This window comes from Armigeres subalbatus, chromosome 2 (genome assembly GCF_024139115.2).
Source record: "Armigeres subalbatus isolate Guangzhou_Male chromosome 2, GZ_Asu_2, whole genome shotgun sequence".
Taxonomy (NCBI): domain Eukaryota; kingdom Metazoa; phylum Arthropoda; class Insecta; order Diptera; family Culicidae; genus Armigeres; species Armigeres subalbatus.
The window spans coordinates 331,937,511-331,953,281 of NC_085140.1; the positions used below are offsets into that span (position 1 = coordinate 331,937,511).

A 15,771-nucleotide genomic window follows, 5' to 3' on the forward strand; every position below is an offset into this window, starting at 1 on the left:
TTTTATGTTTTATATTTATATTTTTATATTTTCATTATTTAAGATCTTCATACTTTATAATTTTATACTTAAATATTTTCATATTTAAACATTTTAAATATCTTCATATTTTTATGCTTTTATGCTTTTATGCATTCATTTTTTTGTATTTCATGTTTTATTTTTATCTTTTTTATTTTTTAAATTTACATAATATATCAATGCCCTTTTTTATATTCAAAAATTTCTAAATTTTCATGCTTTTATATATTTATATTATTGTATTTTTGTTTTTTCATATTTTCATAATTTAACATTTCCATAGCCCAATATCAAACCTCACCAGGAAAGAAAGCTTCAAAGCATAGTGTAACCTATATACAGACGATGTCCTGGCACATTTCCTGGTATCTCAAACTAATTGCATTTTAAATAATAATTATACTCTTTACATTCAAGAGATGTAAATCCCAACTTTACGTCGGCTCCTGGTTGATGTTACTATATATCATCTTTGATATAATTTCCTATTACATTGTTATTTATTTCACTACATATTTATATACAACTACCAAAAAACAAGAACTTAAAAAGAACGCGGTGCGTATGGTACGGTATGTCCACGCATCCTTCAACCCCTGTAGATTCATGATATGTATCAGGTTAAAGTGACTACTTGAACACGATACATCTCGAAGAATCATCTCTGCGGCAAACACAACGCAGTGGGCCTGGCCGCTTTGATGTTTATGTTATACCACTGGTATGCTGTAAACCTCAATATTGACAAGAAAAATTATTGGGCGATTAGATTAGATTAGATTTAAAATTCACCAGGGAGAGATCAAATCGGGATATTACTGTATTCTGAATTCTGGGACCCGTACGAGCAGAACAGTGATAAAATCAGGCCATACGGCAGAAAATGACGAAATGGCAGCAATTTCAATTTATTTCCTTCACTCAGGCCGATACGGGTTAACAAATAGAGATGCTTATATGTGAATGACTGTATGAGCACTTTTGTTCGCCTAATTTTCATGTGGCATGGAAAATGCTGGAGGGATAAAATAGACCCTAGTTCGCCTCTTACCCAGCAACTCCTCTCCCTACCTCCCCGTCCGTGATGATGGCCGGGATACGAGCAACCTTAGTGAAGATCGGGTAACCAACCCCATTGGGAACTATTTTATTTATTTTATTTTTATTTTCGGGTAACCAACCCCATTGGGAACTATGGTCGTATGCTGACAAAAAGGGGGAGGTTTGATCCTCTTCGGAAGTGCAAACCTGACCGAGCGTCTGTTCTCCATGTTAGGGGCGGCTGATCATCGTCCAAGTGCCAGCGAGGAACTTTAAACAAAACTGTGCGCACAGTGCTGCATCGTGTCAGCATCGAGAAGGCGATATAGGTAGCGCAACCCTGGTAAGGTACCATATATAATATTCTACAGTTACCAAGAAAGGCAAAATCAGAGCAAACGGATGGATTCAACGGCGACAAATATAGGACAAAGATTTGAAAGTCGGATCTTGGAACGTGTTGGGCTCCTGGCTCGTTAGCTGCAGGAGGTTTGCTTGAGCGTAGCAGCAATCCAGGAAATACGGTGACCCATAACTGGGAACGTGAATTTCGAGCGGTGGATCCCATCGCAAACACTATATTCAAGTACCACATCTACTACAGCGGCGGTGACAGAACGGTGATCGGGAATTAGATGACCGCCCGCATTTGCGTCTTGAGAATGAACGGCAGAAACGATGAGGTAAAGAAGGCTCTAAACGAGCTGATAAACAGTAAAGCTGCTGGATGAGATCCCGATCGAGCTTCTGAGACTCGGAAGTGAGCAGCTGCATCAATCGATCTAACACATTATCCAGATATATGGAAGGATGAAGAACTGCCTACCGGCTGGTTGGATAGAGTGTACCAATTACAAAAGGATCACCCTTCTGAACTCGGCGTACAAAATTCTGTCGCGTATTCTGTTAAACAGACAGAGACCTCAGACGTGAATATGTACATTATGTGGAAGATTATGATTTGAAAAATGTATTGGAGGTAACTACTTTCTTTCGATGGGACTCGAACCTACGACCCTCAGTACACAAGACTGGTGCTTTAACCAACTAAGCTACGAAGGACCTCCGTCGGCCTTCGCAGCTTAGCGGCTACTGAATGAGTCCGGGATTCCCAAATTGGACGCATTGTCGAATCACTAACAAATTCATAATTTTGAAATGAAATAAATAATTTTGATTACGACCATGTGAAGCTACATTGTTGTACCGTAATCGGGGGAAACATTGATCACTTTTTTAATTGTTTTGTATATATTTCCCTCGTAAGTGAAATCATGGTTTTTTTTATATAGCAATCGACTCAACTAGACTGAGCTAATGTCTATCCGCTGTGTGTGTATGATTGTGTACGTCTGAGTATGTGTATAGTAATCCTTACCCGTTATACGATTGAATTTTATAACTACACTGACCTCACATATATGGGTCACTTTGTAACAATAATTATTCACCCTATTTTGAATGGAGGTCGAATGTAAATGACTCATATTGGTGCGTGACTTATGATTGCGTGGTCAGTGTACAAGCCACTAATTTAAAAGTTATGAAAAAATTGTTAAATTTTCACATTGTAACGTCTTTTAAAAAAGGGTCTGTAAACGCCTTAAGGTAGGCAATTATAGTTGGAATTCCTTACACCGCAGTGCACTGAGGTGCTGTCGATTGTTTCAATAAAGGCATCATCACCACTAGGTGGAATTATCTGGAGTTTCCTCAATAACAATCAGATTTTTAAACAAAAAATATGGATCAATCAAGAAAATAAGATAACTTATCACACAATTATAGGTACGAGCTTATTTTTTTGTAATTATATTTGTTTTGAGTGCTTTTTTGGCTGCTTGCTGTGATATAGAAATATTGTTGATTTAATTTTCCAAATTTTGTTAAAAAATAAATGAAAACTCATTCGAAGATTATTACAGCTAATAATAATTTAATAATTTCTTGAAAATGGTAAAACTGATCAATGTTATCCCGGTGATCAAAGTTATCCCGGATTACGGTTTTTACTTTTTCGGTTCACAGTGACAGATTCGCGGTGGCATAAGGATGAACGTAAATATAAATGCTACAGTATACAATGCTACAGAACAATTTCACAGAACGTTGTACGATGATCAAATGAACTTTTACTTAGCTTCCGGCTGATTTATTAGGAGCTGAATTGCGTATTTTTTGGATTTATTAATCGAATAGTATCAGCCGAAAACTATATAAAAATTCATTTAATCATCATAATATGCTCTGTGAAATTGTTCTGTAGCATACCAATTGCCGTTTTTGAAATTCTGAGCTCAATCGAGCAATCAGAATCAATTTCCAGATCGAATGTGTGACGGAGGTGCATTTTACTATATATTTTGGCTGAAATCCCCATACAAACTTAAAATCAAATGTTCCAGCTTATGCAACAAGCGATTGAGCTGAAATTTTGAGAGATTAATTTTCTTACCCAAAGACACAATCTTGGCGGGTGCCCCGTGAAATTAGACAACTTTTTGTTTCCTGGGCCAGTCTATGGTACATCTCTTCATAATTAAACTTGTATTATACTTATAATGTAAATAACTCGTATTATTACCAATTCTATAAGTAATAACTGGTAATAATGCGAGTATACTAAGATAATCATGACCTAGATGTAAATTTACGAAATCGAGACAAAGTCATTCAGATAGGTGTCTTATGATTCCTTCGTAAGCCTGTTGCAGGATTACTACAGGTTTGAGAACCTCTGCAATGCAGGATTCTAAGCATGCAATCGTAACCTACATGTGCCTATGTGAAAGAGAAAACGAAATGCGGGAATATGGTGTGACGGTGACTAGAAGCACAATTTGCAAATTTAAAAATACCATCTGATGCAAGCCATGTCCCGTTCGTTTCTTGTTGCAATAAAAAACAGCTGATCAGAACAGGTTTTCTCCCATTCGTTGGTTGCATTGCGGTTGTATACATAATTATTGCCTCTTCTAATTAACTTCTAATAACTCATTTATGATTACATCGTCAATGCTTGGACAATCGACATATGTATAGTCTAATTTTGCATTCATAATGAAGCATGCCTATGTATCGATTTGGGTGCATACATTTTAAGTTTTATAACGCTCTTAAAGACCATAATTTACTCTACTAGAGTGTATCAAAACCAGCATAAAACCAAAATGTTACTAGGGTAAAAAAAAAACAAATAAATGAATAACGCTGAATAATGTTACTTTGTTAAAATTTGAACACAGTCAATAGACTTACAACCTTACTCATATTTTAACTTATCTCCTTCCTCTACATAGATTATTCTTTAGAAAAGAATATTAGTATTGTGAGAAATCATTCGAACGTCATTCGAACGTATTGGTTTTATAAGCTCCCAAGTCGACAAACGATTAAATGTGAAATTGAACAAAACTTTCACTCCTTTGTTGCATTCTCCTTCTTCTTATTAGCATTACATCCCCATACTGGGACAGAGCCGCCTCGCAGCTCGCAATGTTCATTAAGCACTTCCACATTTATTAACCGCGAGGTTTCTCCGCCAGGTTACCACTTTTGCATTCGTATTTCATGAGGCTAGCATGATGATACTTTTATGCCCAGGGAAGACGAGACAATTTCCAATCCGAAAATTGCCTAGACCGGCACCGGGAATCGAACCCAGCCAACCTCAGCATAGTCTTTGAGCTTTTGTAGCCGCGCGTCTTACCGCACGGCTGAAGAGGCCCCTCTTGTTGCATTATTCATTGAATAATATTTGCACAGTGTAATTTTTTGACGTATAAAAAACTCATATTTCAAATATCATGAATATTGACTAGGACAGAATTCGGCCGACTTCTGTTTGAATTATTCATTAGAGTGATATAGGAAAGGAAGCTCATTTGATTGTGCGGTTCATGTTCAGATTGTTCATATGAGGAAATTGAATTTTTCGTCAAGTTAATAATAGCATATTTCCATAAAACGCCAGGGAGAAGAACCACTTGTATAGCTACAAGCAATACCCAAACCCAAGACATTGACCACACAGCCACAGATCTTCTTCATTCTGTTATAAAATATTCCTTATTAGTCTAGTCGATTCAAATAGCTATTTCAACTTTAAGCAAAAATATTCGACCGAAAAGAGTTGAAAAAAAACAACAAATTCCTGTGGACTGCTTCCGGCTGATTTCCGGCAATTGTGACATAAATCTCGGCAAAAAACATGTTTGCTGGGGCACGGCTGTGCGAATATCGATAAAAGTTGACCATTTTGCTGAGATCCCGGTAAAAAAAATTAAGTGTGTAAGTAAAAATCGTCGTGAACATTAGGTGAACTTAAGAAATATCATGTTCTTACCACCGAACCTTCCCCAAAAAAAAACCAAATTTACGACAACAACATCCACGACATCGACACGATTCCTCATTGTCTACCGTTTCATGATTTAAGACTTCCCCGATCCCACTAAACCCGTCCACGCAAACGCTGACGTGAGTTCTTGTTTGGTCAATATCTTATCACGCCAGCTGCACTTGGCTATGTACCTTTGCCCATCAGCAGTTCACTATCGATTTTCGTCTGCAGCACCTCTACTTGAGAATGGACGCAAATCCGCAACCACCCATACCTCGGAAGAAAAGTCGAACCGTTGATGATAGGCACATGATACACAAAACAAAGAGGAAAAGTTCGCTATTTTTCACACCCACCACCCACCACCACCGGACTCACCGACCCACCTGACGACAGGGTTGTTTTTCCCACTTTAACCGCCTTCGATTGAGCGTTTTTTTTGCTTTAACTTCGTCGTAGTCGTTCTCCTCGGCTTCTCAATTAACAAGTGTTATTCTATTTACACCAGCAGAGGATCGACCGACCGACCGACCGAGTGATACTGCACTTGGATGTTCGAGGCTCTATTTTTATTACCGCGCTTGACTTGACGACTTACACAGTGCGTCGGCCATTGCCCTTTGAATCCATCAATGTGAAATTTCACCACACTGATAAGAGGTTCCCAAAATAAAAAGTATTCTAAAAATATTGGCGAAGTAGGCGACATGCCGTACGAATTTATATGGGCAGTGACCCTTATGAAGAATATTTCATTATGAGATGTTATGTTAAAGTGATTGTCAGACACTCACTATGACATATCATCCAGTCTTCAAACTTATATTTTCGGAAGAAATTATTATTAGTTATTTTTCTACCGAATATTAAATAGGGTAAAAGGCAATAAGCACCCGCTATCACTATTTAATTGTTTACATCTGATCTATATTGCATTCAACTTATCTTGAGGGTGTATCCAAAAGCTCATTAACACTATTTTACGCGAAATATGCTCCAACCGCTAGGAAATGTATCACTGTATCACTAAAATCATTCCTCAAATTATTGGTACAATGCTCCAATAGTTGTGGAATTTTTAAATTCATTTTCCTATAAGGCTACTTTACACCTCGGGAAAATTTTCCGTCGGATTTTGGTCTATAGAAACACCAACGCCTATCGGAAAATTTACCCTAACTCATGTCTAACCCTGAGTCATATCTAATAAACTAAAATAGTTTTGAAATGGAAAACTCACTCAATATGATAAATTGTAGGACTTTAGTATTACTTTTAGAGGACTCATGTACAAATCATATTATACCTTTGGAGGAAATATAATCGTGACAACAATGAATATACATACAATTTTTGGTGAACTTTACGAAACTTAAGCAGATCAATAACATGTTTACAATGAAGTGTTTTTATATGTTATAAAATGTTAAATATGCTACAATTTTTCTATTAGCTAATACCTACTTCAATTGAATTTTATAAGAATGTAGACCTTTGGTCCCTTTTCCATTTTTGTTCTAATCTACGGATAGGTTAGTACGACCGAACTAAATCAGGTCAAACGTAAAACGTCTGCATCAGATCCGTATTATGATGGGTTGCCAATGATGGGGCGTATATAAATCCATTAGGTTCGATGCTAAACCCAATCAAGGCAACAACAACAACAACTGTCTTATCAGAGCCGTACCTATAGAAAATTATTCCAGGTCAGTACGTCACGAAGGCGAGTCCGGACGAGGCAGAGCCTTAAACAAAAACAAGACAAGCAAAGGAGAAACATTCAAACAAAACTTCTCCGCTGCATGGCTATGGCTATTTAGTAGACAGTCGTAAATATTTACTAGAACTAATTCCGAGTCGTCGTGAGTCGATACGAATGCGGTATAGGTGGACGATGCTCGTGTTTGCAAAGCTGTCTCATGTTGGTCGCGTGATTTCCCTGCTGACGGTTGATTGACTAACCGACTGACTACTGTATAGTGGCACCCGGCCGGACAAATGGGTTATAGAACTAACAGAAAAAGGCGCAAGTAATCAGATGGCACATTCATCGAAGGTTTTCAACCTTTTGGAGTGGGTTGCAGATGTATTTAGCTATGAACAGGTGAGTGGATGGATTAAGAAATCCTTTCTTAAGCACTCTCGTTAGGATTTAAGTTCAATGAAAATAAGCTTATTGAAATTCTTAGGTAGGATTTGTTTTGATAAAATAGTAAAGATTAGAGGCGCGTCCACATTCTGCAGCGTGGGTAAACATGTTTATCAACACCACATGCATTATTTTAGGAAACATCACAGGTACTTTTGAGATTTAGGGTGACGATGGTATATTGGACACCTGAATATATTTTGGACTTCTGGCCATATTTTGTTAATTTTGTTACATAAATATAGCTCTACATGTGATTATGAATGAGGCAAAACAGACACATGATTCCCAATTCAAGCACACCATTCGAAAGCCAAACGAGCTCTAATTATAAGCCTATAAGAAGTCCATCCCGTTATATTGGGTTTCTGAACGGAAGTATTTGGGCTTCCGAATGGAATTCTTTTGCACTTCGAAATAGAATTCCCCTGGGCTTTCGAACGGAATCTTTCTGGGATTTGTTTTGAAAGCACAAAAAGATTCCGATCAGTTCAAAAGCCAAAAAAAAAAATTCGGATGTTCAAAAGAATTTCTTTTGGACGCCCTACATATTTCCGTTCGGAAATCCAGAAAATCTCCGTGTGTAAGTCCGTCCCGACCTTTGGTGCTTCAGAATAGAATTATTCTGGGTTTTTGATTAGAACTCTTTCGGGATTTCGAACACAACCCCTCTGTTCGAAAGCCTTAAGATAAGCCATATGAAAGCCCAAATAGATTCAGTTCCCAATCCCGAATAATTCCATTCGATAATCCTAAATAATAAAACGGACTTCTTTTGGGCTTCCGAACAGAATTCCTTAGAACTATCAAAAGAAATGGTTCAGGACTTCCGAAAAAAAAACCCAGATCAATCCACCTAGCGTTGGTGGTGCCTTTCTCGCGTATTAAAAATTAGAAAAACACATAAGAGAGGTCGAAATAGCACTTTAGGGGGATAGATTTTACTTTTTCCATCAATTCATATGCATTTGCGGTCATTTGAATGCATTGCTGCAATCCTTGAAAAAAAATTTTTGTACACACACACACACACATACAGACATCACCTCAATTCGTCGAGCTGAGTCGATTGGTATATAACACTATGGGTCTCCGGGCCTTCTATCAAAAGTTCGGTTTTGGAGTGATCCTATAGCCTTTACGTATACTTTGTATACGAGAAAGGCAAAAATCTGTTGGGCTTCTGAGCGGAATCTTTTTTGCTTCCAAAACAAATCCCAGACAAATCGGATTCCCACAGACAAATCGGAAGCTCAAAAGGTTTCTGTTTGGAAGTCCAAAATTATTCCTTTCGAAAGCCCACAAGGATTCTTTTCTGAAGCCAAAAATAATTCCTTTCGAAGCCCCAACAGAATTTCGTGCAGAAGCTCGTATGGGATTTCGTTCGAGCGTTCAGAAGCGGAAAATAATTTCGGTCAGAATCCCAAAAATTTCGTTTTAAGGCCATTAAAAAGCCCAACAGAATTCCGTTCAGAAGCTAAAAGGGCTTACATCTTCTATCTATATAATAAAAATGAAATGGTCTGTGTTCTGGATGGATCGCTGAATGGATTTTTTTCATTATTTCAACAGTTACGTTCGTTTTAGTTTCCGACGGGTTTATACGATATTTCCTTAAGCAAAAATGAATAGTAAAGTTGAGTAAATCGTAAAAAAACTAAAATTAAGAATCCCATGGAAACTTTGCATGGGCAGTTCAGAACGCACATTTTCGCCTACTATGTAGGACAACGTTTGCAGGGTCGACTAGTACGGAATATAATTATATTCAAAAGACCAAAAGAATGTCAATTGAAGGCCCAAAAGAATTTTGTTCAGAAGCTTCCATTGGAAAACCCAAAAAAGGTTTCCGAAATGATTCCTTTTGAACTTCCGTACAAAATCCTTTTGGGCTTCCTAAACAAAATCCTTTTGGGCTTTTGAACCGAATCCTTTTGTGATTCCGAACAAAATCATTGAAAAGAATGGAATTCTTTTGTGCTCCAGAATAGAACTCTTATGGGCTTCCGAACGGGATTCTATTGGGCTTCTAATCGGAATCCTTTGGCAATCCGAACAGAATCCATTTTGTGTTTCAAAAAGAAATCCTTTTGGACTTCCAAATGAAGTTCTTTTGGATTTCGTTCCGTTCGGGCTCACACAAACAATTCTGTTCGGTAGCTCAAGTTTCTGTTCGGAAGTCCAAAATGATTCCATTCGAAAGCCCAAAAATATTCTTTTCGGAAGCCAAAAATGATTCCGTTAGAAAGCCCAAAGGATTCTGTTCGAACGTTCGGAAGCCCAAAAATTTCGTTCAAAGGCCCGAAGGAATCCCGCTCGGAAGCCCAAAATTATTTCATACGGAAGCCCAGACAGGATAGTCTTCTTTTTGATCTACGAACTAAGATTTTTTAGGCATCCAAAAGAATCCTTCTCGACTTCCAAACGGAATCCTTTTGGTATTCCGAAAGAAGTCCGCCCGCTTGCTTCCTTGGTTGGTTGGTTAGGTTTCCGAACGGAAACTTCCATGGCCTCAGAACCGAATCCTTCTGAATTTCCGAACAGAATCGGGACCATTCCGTTCGAAAAACTTAAAGCACTCCATTCGAAAGCTCACATTATTCCGTTCGGACACCCTAATGAATTCAATGGACTTCTTTTGGGTTTACAAACGGAGATCTTTTGGGCTCCAGAACGGAACTCTGTAAAGCTAAGGTAAGAGATTCTTTAGGGCTTCCGAATGAAATATTTGGGCTTCTGAGCAGATCCTTTTTGTGCTTCTAAAACAAACCCCAGAAGGGTTCCGTTCGGAATCCCACAGACAAATATTCCCAGAAGCTCAGAAGGATTCTGTTCGGAATCATAAAATTATTCCGTTCGGAAGCCCAAAAAGATTCCGTTCGGAAGCCATAAAGGATTCTGATCGAAAAGCCTATAGGATTCAGTTCAGAAACTCAAAGGAATTCAGTTTGGAAACCCGAAAGAATTTCGGTTAGAAGCCTGAAGGAATATGGTTCGAAAACCCAAACGAACTCCATTTGAAAGCCTAGAAGGATTTCGCCTGGAAGCCCATAATGACGGAATAGGCTTTTTTGTGCTTACAAACGGAGTTTTTTTTGGGCTTCTGGATGGAGCACTTTTGGACTTGCGAACGGAATCCTTTTGGGCTTCCGAAAAAAAGCTCTTTTGTGGTTACGAACGAAAACCTGTTTTTGGCTACCAAATAGAATCATTTCGGCATCCGAAGCGGAACCCTTCCATTCAAAAGCCTTGAAGCACATCTTTCGAAAATCCAAAAGGATTTATTTCGGAAACCCAAAAAAATCCGTTTGAAAGCCTATAAGAAGTCCGTCCCGTTCTTTTGGGTTTCCGAACGGAATTATTTGGGCCTTGTTTTTGTAAAACTAGAAGAGATTTTGTTACAATTTTGGAGCTTCAAAACAGAGTACTTTTGGGTTCTCGAACAGAATCCCTTTGAGCTTCCCAATCCTAAGCCAAAAAAACTCCGTTTGTAAGCACAAAAAAGCTTATTCCGTCCGCATGGGCTTCCGAACGGATTTTTTTGGGCTTCCAAGCGAAATCCCGGAATAGCCCAAAATAATTTTATTCTGAAGCACAAAATAATTCAATTCGGAGTCCCAAATAAGGAGTCCCAGGAACCCAAAAGAACGGGACAGACTTCTTATAGGCTTTCAAACAGATATGATTTGGGTTTTCAAACTAAATCCTTTTGGACTTTCGAAAGACATGCTTCAAGGCTTTTGAGCTAAAGAGTTCCACTTAGGATGCTAAAAAAATCGTTCAGAAACCAAAAACAGTTTTCCGTTCGGAAATCTCAAAATAATTTAGTTCGAAACCACAAAAGAGTTTCTTTCAGAAGCCTGAAGAAATTTCGTCCGAAAGCCCAAACGAGCTCCATTTGGAAGCCCAAAAATTCCGTTCGGAAGCCTATAAGGGCGGAATAGGCTTTTTTGGGCTTACGAACGTAGATTTTTTTGGGATTCTGGACGGAACACTTTTGGGCTTCCGGCAGAAACTCTTCTTTGATTTCGAACGAAATTATTTTGAGATTTCCGAACGGAAAACTGGTTTTGGCTTCCGAATAGAATCTGTTCGGCATCCGAAGCAAAACCCTTCCAAAAGGATTTAGTTCGAAAACACAAAAGATATCCGTTTGAAAGCCTATAAGAAGTCCGTCCCGTTTTTTTGGGTTTTCGAACGGAATTATTTGGGCCTCCGAATGAAATTATTTTGTGCTTCAGAATAAAATTATGTTGGGCCTTCGAACGGAATTCTTGTAGGCTACCAAGTGGAATTCTTTAGGGCTTCCGAATGAAATTCTTTTAGGAATCCCAGAAGGATTCCATTCGAAGTCTCACGAGCAATTTTGTTCGGAAGCCCAAAAGGACTCTGTTCGAAGGCCGATTGTGATTCCGTTCGAGACCCCAACAGGATTCTATTGAGAAGCTCAAAGGGATTCCATTTTAAAGAAATCCTTTTTGGCGTCCGAATGAAATTCTTTTGGGCTTTTGTTCGGAATATTTTTGCGCTTCGAAAAGGAATCCTACGAATAATTCTGCTCGGAAGCCCAAAAGGATTCTGTTCGAAAACCCAAAAGTACTCCGTTTCAAAGCTCCAAAGACATTCCATTCAGAAGTTTAAAAAGATTTCGTCCTGAAACCCGAAAAAAATCCTTCTTCGTTCAAAAGCCCCAAAAAATCGTTCCATAGTCCAACACAATTCCGTTCGGAAGCAGAAAAAAGGTCCATTCGCAAGCCCAAAAAGATTAGCATTAGCATTGTTACGGTGTAATTCGTAGATTGGACACTAGCGATACTCATGTTTTACTTTTGAGATCCTTATCTAGAATGCTATCAGAAATCAAGAAAGGGAGTGGTCCTTGATTCCAGTCTTAAACAAAAATAACAAAAGCATGAGGATTACTACTCCTGGCCACGCCCATCTTCACCGTAACTAGGGACAGGAAGGAAGTGTTGATGTGGTACTTACTTAACGAGAGGCCACCGACTTAGCGACACCCTCATAAATACCACGGAGTTGGATAATGAGGAAGGTATTCGTTGGGTCAGGATTTGCCTGTAGCTGGCAATGTAACCGTGGTAGATCTTACCCCGTAACACACCACGTAAAGGTGTCTACCCAGCGTTACGGGCTCCATTCGCAAGCCCAAAAAGATTACGTCCGGAAACTAAAAAAAATCCTTTCGGAAACAATCCTTTTGAGCATTCGACCAGAATCATTGTATGCTTCCGAACAAAATAATTTAGGGATTTCGAACGGATTCCTTTCGAACTTCCAAACGGACTTTGGACTTCCGAATGGAATCCGTTTAGCTTGTGAACGGAATCCTTTGGAGCTTCCGAACGATTTTTTTTGTGGGAATCCGAACGGAATCATTCGAAAGCTCAAAAGATCTCCGCTCGTAAACCCAAAAGAAGTCCGTTCCGTCACTTAAAGTATTTGGGCTCCCAAACAAAATACTTTTGGGCTTTCGAACAAAATCCAGGTGACAAAACCTTGTCGATCACTATTTATTTTATTTTATTTCAATCAGTTGATTCTTGAGAAGAATTTTGTCTGATTATGGATCAAATAGACTAGTGATGTATGCTCTTATAAACCTTTAGTGATGAACTTTTAGTTCATGAAACATGACTTAAAGTTAAAACATCTTACAATCCTCGTACGTATTTTTTGTCAAAAAAAGTGTTGGAACTTTCACAGTCTAGTGTTGCATTTTGTAACATGTTCTTCCACATTAAACGAACTCCGTCTTCCGTACTAAACTGCAACGAGTACTCAGCCTCAGACAGCCGTTCGTTGTAAACACAAAACCAAAACGAAAACACTTATTGATAACAGAAGTTGTCGGCAAAATCAGCAAGTGCTGTATTTTGTGGCTCGGCAATGGGAGAAGGATGCGAGGATTCCCTCCGTGAAATATAGGTCAGCTTCAATCAATATTGCGCTTTGTTCTGGAATCAGGTGATACGGTGCACCGACTGTCGAATGATTGCATCGATTGGGGTGAATGCTACTTCCAATGCACCGATTGACGAGGTGCAATTTATTTTGCTTTAAGTTTTCCATTGCATATAATTATTACAACTACGTATTGCAAACGACATTCTTCTTTCCAAGTCCATGATATAACATGTATTATGTATTTAATACTGCTGCTTGAAATCTGGTGTTTTATTATTCAGTGTTCTACATAAAAGCCACAGATTTCTGTGAATTTCATCGAGTGCTCAACAGCAAAACTGTTATTATTTCACAGACTTGTAATTTTTTTTCCAATGTTCAATTGAAAAAATAATACAAAATCATTGCTCAATAATCCGGTGTGAAGATTTGAAACAAACTCATCATTATTTCTGAATACACAGCCATTAATTGTGTACTGACGGAGAAGAACACAATTAAGCTTTCTGAAGAAATCTGCCCATCATTTCTTATTAAACTGATCTCGATGATTAACACGTCAGAGTCTTTCTGGCGCCTCAAAAAGTAGCACTGATTCTAAACTCGCACCATCGAAGAAAGAGAAACCCTCTCTCACTTCTGCTCATAGCTTGCGAAGTAAACCGACCAATGTTAACATTCAGATTATCCATCACGACTCACGTAAACCTTCCAGTGATCCATCATTGCCTCATTACCGCCAGTTTTCAACAATTACCATCTCTATTCAAACGTCACCGAATAACGGACGTGACTACTTGTAAGGAATTAAATAACTGGTTTCCATATCCAATGAAAACGTGCACATTACGATTTTATACCGCCATAAACAGATGGACGCAAAACATAAAATGTGTTCATGGATAAGTTTTTTAATTACTGTGTCTAATATTCAGTATAAAGTAGTAACATTTAAGGAGATTCTGAATTAAGAATTTGGTAAGCATATCGATTCAATTTTTCCCACCTGATGTTTGTTTGTTAAGATACAGTTTGTTGGCGCGTAGCGAAAATGCATTCTGATCTTGTAGCGTTCCCAAGTTTACGTTTGTGATGAATTTAGTGAAATTCTATCTGATTCGTACTTGTTTCTACTTTATTGCACATACTTTATTACTTATACTTATATTGCCTTAACCTGTAACCAAGTATTGGTCGACCTCTTTTATTCCTTTGTGGAGGCTAGGCCGCCTCTGCACAAAGCTCGGACCGAAAGCAGACGAGTGACCCTTGAACTGTTCAAATTACCACCCGCGAGCCTGCGTCTTAGCCTATTTACCGCACATTCAATGCCCGCAAACTACAATCGTGCATATTGTTTGCATTCAAGAAAGGGAAGCGCCCGGGGTAGCTGCCTGTGCATTTCTAGGAGAAATTATGTAGATTGGCCATAATGATTTTCATCACGAATCGTGTGTGACGTGTTTCATCATTGAATGACACACGGCGTACCCGCTCCCTAAGCCCTTTAGCATTTATACGGAAAAGTTGGAAAATCGTTACTCACTTACGCACACACACACAAAAAACAACGTCAAATTCGTCATGATTGTACGGCCATTATAGTTCTCTAAATATGTATGTCGCAGGGCGCAGCAACTTTGCATCGTTCAATGATCCGTCCAACGATTATCTTCTTTGCTTATGGCAATCATATATTAGCGGACTCTTTAAATAACAAATAATAAAATTTGTTTATTATGTGGCAAATACTATTATACACAACGCCCAAAATAATCGTCCATCCAAACGTGAACTTGAGGTCTTGAATCGAACCCGTCTCCAACTTAGCTAGTAGCGTGCATGTAACAACTAGCTGACCGGACATCGAACGATTATCCTATATTCAAATCAAATCTTTATTTGCACGAGCTTTATCTAGCAGGCTGATCGAAAGCACAAAGTCAGCTGATTCGTAGACTTATTGTGCAGGGCGAGTGATAATTGCAGCTGGTTAGGTTATGTAAATGTGAAACTGTAAATAAGTGAAGCAAGACGAGTCAAGGTCTCCTCCAGTTCGGAATTCACAAGTGCATCGTTGCGCAGAGCAGTGTGTTGGTTGTGAAAGGAATTCTTCACAGTTAGATGACCAGTAGTCAAAGTTAATCTAGACAGAGAACGTTACCCATTCCACCGTTGTCCACATCTGTTGGCAGTTACTTAAACGCTAGTACCTGGGCAATAACAGACTGGCTGATCGAGCGTTGTCAACTTTGTTGCATTTGGCGGAGAAGTTGTGCCGAGATCAAGA

General features: G+C 38.6%; 2 protein-coding genes and 1 non-coding gene across 4 annotated transcripts in view; all 3 read right to left on the bottom strand.

The window, feature by feature from the left end:
- Positions 1-15,771, bottom strand: part of LOC134212762 (WD repeat domain phosphoinositide-interacting protein 2-like) — a 96,747-nt gene that overhangs the window by 32,709 nt on the left and 48,267 nt on the right. The window lies entirely within an intron of this gene.
- The window catches only part of LOC134212763 (cysteine-rich with EGF-like domain protein 2), a 162,764-nt gene that overhangs the window by 20,520 nt on the left and 126,473 nt on the right, over positions 1-15,771 (bottom strand). The gene's annotated exons all lie outside the window — the stretch shown is intronic.
- Trnat-ugu (transfer RNA threonine (anticodon UGU)) lies at positions 2,051-2,124 on the bottom strand. The gene has a single exon. It is a non-coding gene; the product is annotated as a tRNA-Thr (tRNA).